A 7,258-nucleotide genomic window follows, 5' to 3' on the forward strand; every position below is an offset into this window, starting at 1 on the left:
TGAGGACAGCCCTTCTGCAGCTTATTGGTAGTAACCCTCCGGTTAAACTATCATTAACTACTTCTAACCAATCCTCTCCCAACATAGCCCAAAAAGACTTTAAAAAGTCAACGGGAAGCCCATCAATGCCTGGTGCCCTTCCATTTTCCATGCCTTTTAATGCAGTGTATAAATCCTGCAAAGACAATGGTTGCTCAAGCTCAACCTGAGCTTCTGCAGCCACCTTTGGGAGCCCATCAAAGAACTGCTGTGTCACTGTTTTATCCTCTTTGTACTCACACTTGTAGAGCTCAGCATAGAACTCTACTGCCCTCTTTCTAATTTCACTAGGGCTAGTGAGCTCTTGTCCAACAGCTGATTTGAGACAATGAATCATTTTTCTTTTTCCATTATTTTTCTCTAAACCAAAGAAAAATTTGGATGAGGCATCCATTTCAGATATTCCCTGAAACTTACTTCTCACCAATGCCCCCTGTGCTCTGATACCCAGCAGGTCTGCCAATGCAGCTTTTCTCCTCTTGAGGGCCTGAGTATGGCCTCGATCTCCTGTGGTCTCAACCAACGTCATGAGTTCCACTATTTCAAACTCTAGGGCTTTCATTGATCTGGTGATATCCTTGGTGACATTCCTCGTGTATTGTTTACAAAATTGTTGAATCTGGATTTTCCCTATATCCCACCACTGTTGAAGGGATACAAAACTGGCCTTTTGAGACCTCCACCTCTCCCAGAAAAAACTGAAACAGTTCCTGAAGTGAGCATCACTGAATAAAGTTATATTAAAATGCCAGTATGCGCTTTTGGGTTTTACATCGTTAATGAACACCACCTCTGTTATTAAACAATGATCAGAAAATCCCACTGGGGTTATCACACTTGATTTACAGACCTGAGATTGATGCTCAAAAACATAAAACCTATCTAACCTGGCCATAGAGATGATGTTCTCTCTCACATGCGCCCAGGTGTACTGCCTTGTTCCTCCATGTTGACTCCGCCAAATATCACACAGTTCATGTGTTACAATGAGGCGTTTTTAAAAAGTCCTTGAGGCTATATGAGGTTCTTGGTGATTTCTATCTAAATCGCTAACTGTGCAGTTAAATTCCCCAGCAATAAATAAATAATCTTCTTTGTTACATTTCTCAATGGTATTTGATAATGTCTCTAAAAAACATACCCTCTCAACTGTCACCACTGGGGCATATACATTTATCAGACACATAGTTATGTTTTCATACCTTGCTCTAACTTTTAATAACCTCCCCTCAACTACCTCTTCAACCTCATATGACAAAGGCAAAAACCCTTTTGAGAACAAGATAACCACACCCCCACTTTTTGAGTTTTTATGACTACACACCACTGTCCCCCCCACTCCTGTTGCCACATAACTTAATTTTCCAAATTACTATGCGTTTCTTGTAGAAAATGTATGTCATTTCCCTTTCCCCTAATTAACTCATACACCATGGCTCTTTTTTTACCATCTCTTGCCCCATTTACGTTTAAAGAAGAAATCTTAACTGCTCATGGATGAAAAAAAAAAATACAGAGGAAGATACAGCCACCACATCTCTTTACAGAGTTAAAACTGCAACTGAACTCTTTCATTTTCTTTAGAATTTACATCACTTATCACTCTCGTGACCACTTTCTTGAGTCTAGCAATTTCAGGGCTTTTCAAACTTCCCCCTGTAATTTTTGACATCAGAAACTTTGCTGATTCAATAAACAATTCACGTTCAGGGAAAAATCAGTTACATTGTAATCCTGCATATATTTCTTCCCTTTTGTCAACTTCAGAAATTGACGTATCTTCTCAATCCCATACCTCCCTTCCACCCCATTTATCTCACTATATTGTTGTGACGCGTCAGATGACTCACTCTCGCTATCCTCCCCAGAAGAATACTCCACCATCTCTACAACTTGTTCATCTTCAACTGATTTATCACTCTCTACCTTTCTCTTAGAATTAGACCCTTCACCACCCCTTAATAACCTCTTGATCCTACTTGAGACGCAGACGTCCCACCTAGAGCTCTGGAAATGCAAATGCGCTACGCTACACGCTAATAGTATTAGTTAAAACGCAAACGTTCATTAAAATACACATGCTTGGTATTGAAATAAAGCTACAGTCGTTGTGAATCTAGCCACCGAGTCAGATTTTTAAAATGCTTTTCGGCGAAAGCATGAGAAGCTATTATCTGATAGCATGCAACACCCCAAAAGACCCGTAGGGGATGTAAACAAAAGAATTAGCATAGTCGGCGCTACACAAACCGCACAATAAAATATAAAACATTAATTACCTTTGACCATCTTCTTTCTTGGCACACCTTGATGTCCCATAATCAATACTGGGTCTTTTTTGGGATTAAATCGGTCCATATATAGCCTAGATATCGATCTATGAAGACTGTGTGATAAACGGAAAAAAATAGCGTTTCATAACGTAACGTCATTTTTTAAAAGTTAAAAAGTCGACGATAAACTTTCACAAAACACTTCGAAATACCTTTCTAATGCAACTTTAGGTATTACTACACGTTAATAAGCTATAAAAATCATCAGGAGGCGATGTAAATTCGATAGTTGGTCGTGTGGAAAAATGTCCGGAAAAACACAGAGACAATGCCTCAGGTTGGTGGTCGGAGGGAATCGGTTCCCTTTGGTCGGATCTACCAAGAATCAAATCAGAATCAAATGAGAAGACTCTACACATCCTGTGGAAGCTGTAGGTACTGCAAGCTCGGCCTCATTTAATACGGTTCACCTTTAACAATTGGTTGAAGTGGCGCATGGATATTTTTTTCCATCTCCAGTGATCAGATTTTCCTGCGCTTTTCGATGAAACAGACGTTCTGTTATAGTCACAGCCGTGATTTAAACAGTTTTGGAAACGTCTGAGTGTTTTCTATCCACACATACTAATCATATGCATATACTATATTCCTGGCCTGAGTAGCAGGACGCCAAAATGTTGCGCGATTTTTAACAGAATTTCCGAAAAAGTAGGGGGGAGGCTTAACAGGTTTTAAATTCTTCCTTTTACTCCTCGGTATTTTGAAAACATCCGCTTCCTTTTCCGTTATTTCAATCTCCTCTTGACTTCCAATTTCATTTTCCAGCACCACCTCAGCGACGGCAGTCGCAATCTCACCTACTGTTTCCCCTCCCTCTTTGTTCTGATCTACCACAATTGCCCCCGTATCCACAATGCCTTCCTCTCCTACTTTTCCAACCACATCTGCCCACCTTCTCTCTTCCCCTGCACCCTTAGCATGTTCATCCCTTCGCGGTGGTGCGTTAGTTGCACCAGCACTAGAGCTACTACCAGGCTCAGCGCGCTCATTCTCGGGACAACTACGCACCAAATGCCCCTCTCTTCCACAGCCAAAGCATTTAATTGATTCAGTAGATGCATAGAAGACATAATCAAATCCATCAATCTTAAAACTGAACGCTAAATTCAGTTCATCTCCGTCCTTTTTTAAAATCATATGCACTTGTCTCCTATGAGACACGACATGTTTCAATAACGGAGATTTGCATCCAAAAATAACCTTCTTTATTGTAGATACGATTTGACCATGGCGAGATAACTCTCGCTCCAACACTTCATCTCTAACAAATGGTGGCACGTTAGAAAGTATAACTTTCTTCGCCGGATTCATAAGCGGAAATACCGGCATCTGTGTCTCCCTCAACACAACACCCCTCTCAACTATCTTATTCACCTTTTCAATTGAATCTAAGAATATCAATACAGCGCTATTCATCCTTGAGGCTGATTTGATGCTATCATACCCAATGATCGCACCCACAGCCAAGCTACATTCTTCCACTGAACACCCGGCCGCAGCAGGAATCTTTACTCCATGCCTCCGACTAAGTTTTTCAAACTCTACATTTCCGCGTGTGGCCATTGCAACCAGCCCCACCCGCTGGTTGTGCCCTCACGAAAAACCAACCTCAAAGATCCCACCACCCCTATACGTGCTTAGTGATAGTTAAACAATATACCCTTAAAACAACTAAACTAATCAATATATATACATACCAAAACCCAATAGAGTGAAAAGAAATTCCATTCGCTCTCACAATCACTCCTGCATGGCGACTCACTCCCAGCATGCACTCCGACGAGAGAGAGAGAGAGAGAGAGAGAGAGAGAGAGAACATATATAATAAGACCTGTGCCGTTTCAGGTTCCTTGTTCAGGGCCTGAGCTTGAGACCAGACTGATATCTCATCTGATGCTCTTCTGAGACCATACCAGTTGTGTGTCTGTCTGGGATTCTGGAAGCAGGCCTGGATCATGGATGACCACACAGACAGGAGCAACTCTTCCATATGGAGCCTCTGGCTCTGAGATTCCCAGGCTCTCCTGTACAGTACGCATCACAAGGGAGGATCAGGATGATGAGCTTTGTCCGTGCGACAGGCAGGTGAGATGGAGGAAATACGGGGGCACCGTGTTGACAGAGACCCACACAGATAAAGAGGGGAGTTGTTCCATCTTCTTGGAGGATTCCTACGGTACTGCCGACGCTCCACTCAGTATAGCCTCTCTTGGAACACTGTACAAACTTCCCCCTCAAACCCCACTTTGGCTAGAAGATGTGGCACATACCTAGGATCGGCTTACCCTAACCTAAACCACTAGGGATGGAAAATTGCAAAACTGTCCTTAGATCAGTGGCTAGGGGCAACTTCCTCCCACCTTCCTTCACCACCATAGGAAGACCACTGCATTCAGTCAGAGCTCCATTCCAGAAGTAAGACTCTTCTCAGCGAACCCACACCAACCCAAACAACCTGGGGCTGAACAGCAGACATGACTTGGCTCGGGGCCTGGTGCTCCAGGCCTGTCAGTTTATCCAGCCACTGAGCCAACATTGGACATGGGACTGTGATATCCAAAAATGCTGATGTAGTGTTAAAAACAGCCAGTTCACATGTCCAGGTAATAAGAGCATAGGCAATTTTCTATGGCAAGTTATGGACTTAATCGTTCGAACCCTGACCCTGAGAAAGTACTGTATGCCAATCAAAGCTAAGTCTAAACAGAAGTACGGAGGAAGAGGTAGTCAAACTCGACATCAAATATTTCTCGCAATGACAATAAACACATTCAGTCCTTGATTTATAAACGCAATAATGTATTCAAATAATGGAGGACCAGACTGGAGGCCCGAAGAGAGGGAGATGACATTTTTAAAGGGAAAGTTTCCTGACGGACCAGAAAGTCCCCTTTCACCAGAGGAAGTCCTGGACAACTGTGGGCCTTGTGTGTGCCAGGGAAAGCAGGAGCCAGGCTCGAGGTTCAATAACACGGAAACCTGTGAAAATACAAGCAGCGCACCAACGTATCAAACCAAATAAACCCACTTCAGAGCGGAGCAAAGAGGCACACTTGCCAGCCAATATCTTTTTTTGTTTTACCTTTATTGAACTAGGCAAGTCAGTTAAGAACAAATTAATTTTTTCAATGACAGCCTAGGAACAGTGGGTTAACTACATTGTTCAGGGGCAGAATGACAGATGTTTACTTTGTCAACTCAGGGATTTGATTTTGCAACATTTCCATTACTAGTCCAACACTCTAACCACTAGGCTGAACCAGGGAGGATGTACAGTGCTCACAGGAAGGGAGCTGGCAAGTGCTAGCGATGTAAATACTAGTCTTTCTTCCACACTGCAGCGTCCAAGCAGTGGGGGAAAAAGTACCCAATTGTCATACTTGAGTAAAAGTAAAGACACCTTAATAGAAAATGATTCAAGTGAAAGTCACTCAGTAAAATATTTGAGTAAAAGTCTAAAAATATTTGGTTTTAAATATAATTAAGTTTCAAAAGTAAATGGAATTGCTCAAATATACATAAGTATTGAAATTAAAAGAATAAAACATTTAAAATTCCTTATATTAAGCAAACCAGATGGCAAAATGTCTTTTTTTTTTGACGGACCAGGTTGTACACTCCAACACTCAGACATAATTTACAAACAAAGCATTTGTGTTTAGTGAGTCCGCTAGATCAGAGGCAGTAGGGAGGAGCAGGGATATTCTCTTGATAAGTGTGTGAATTTGACCATTTTCCTGTTGTACTAAGCATTCAAAATGTAACAAATACTTTTGGGTGTCAGGGAAAATGTATGGAGTTAAAAGTACAATATTTTCTTAAAGGGACTGTAGTGAAGTAAAATTAAAAGTTGTCAAAAATATAAATAGTAAAGTAAAGTACATATACCCCCAAAAATGACTTAAAAAGTACCTATTTTTTTGCTTAAGAAATTTACACCATTTTGTCCAAGCATTCGGGCTCTGCACACATGCTACATTTAATGCTAGTTGTAGCATTGCTGATTAACAATAAAATGTCATGTAGCGGCCGAACATGGAAAGTATAGTGCATTGATTCCATCTTTCTTCACACGGATGCTACATTTAAGCTAATGCTAGTTGCAGCCTAGCTGATTTACATGTCACGCCATTAACAACACACTGGTCACACCACATCATTTCAATGTGGAAATGTGGGTAATATTTGTTTGAGATTTCAACCTGTGCCTATTTACCTACACAAAAAGGACAGCCAGAAGTTTGTTGAATTCCCATTCCACTGTCAACCGTTTAAAAGCACAACCAAGTTAAAATGGGAATACAATGTCAGATATTCTGTATTTATACAACAACAGCTTAATGTGTTATCACTGTGTTTCATCAAATAGCACAACCGAATGACCTGGATTGCAGTTGAGATTACATTAAAAGTGCAAAGTGCAACTGATCAATGCTGTTCGATATTCTGTGCAGATTTTTATTGCAATTGTGAAGATCTCCACAGACCTGTGACCTTTGAATGATCTGTTGAACATGCACCCTTTCTATGATTACATAAGAAGACATTTATAGTTAGAGTTTCCTAAAAATGTGGCCAACGGTGTATTCCTCATCTTAAATTGGTTTAAAAACTAATACATTACAGGCTTAAGTTTGGGCTATTTACTGTACTACAAAAGCAATATCGATTTGTGTTTGGTTGTTAATGCAATGTAACAAAATATCAACATTTGAAGGCAATATCTTTTGTGCCACTGACTTAGTTTGGCTTTAATTCCAGTTAATTAATCATTGATATGTTAGATTCACATCTCCATCTCAACCAAAATCAAAGATAATGAATAGGACTACATCAAACAAAACGTTTTAATCAAGAACTTGAGACCACTCTGCCTGACATGGCCC

Source organism: Oncorhynchus tshawytscha, linkage group LG25 (assembly GCF_018296145.1).
Source record: "Oncorhynchus tshawytscha isolate Ot180627B linkage group LG25, Otsh_v2.0, whole genome shotgun sequence".
Lineage (NCBI taxonomy): Eukaryota > Metazoa > Chordata > Actinopteri > Salmoniformes > Salmonidae > Oncorhynchus > Oncorhynchus tshawytscha.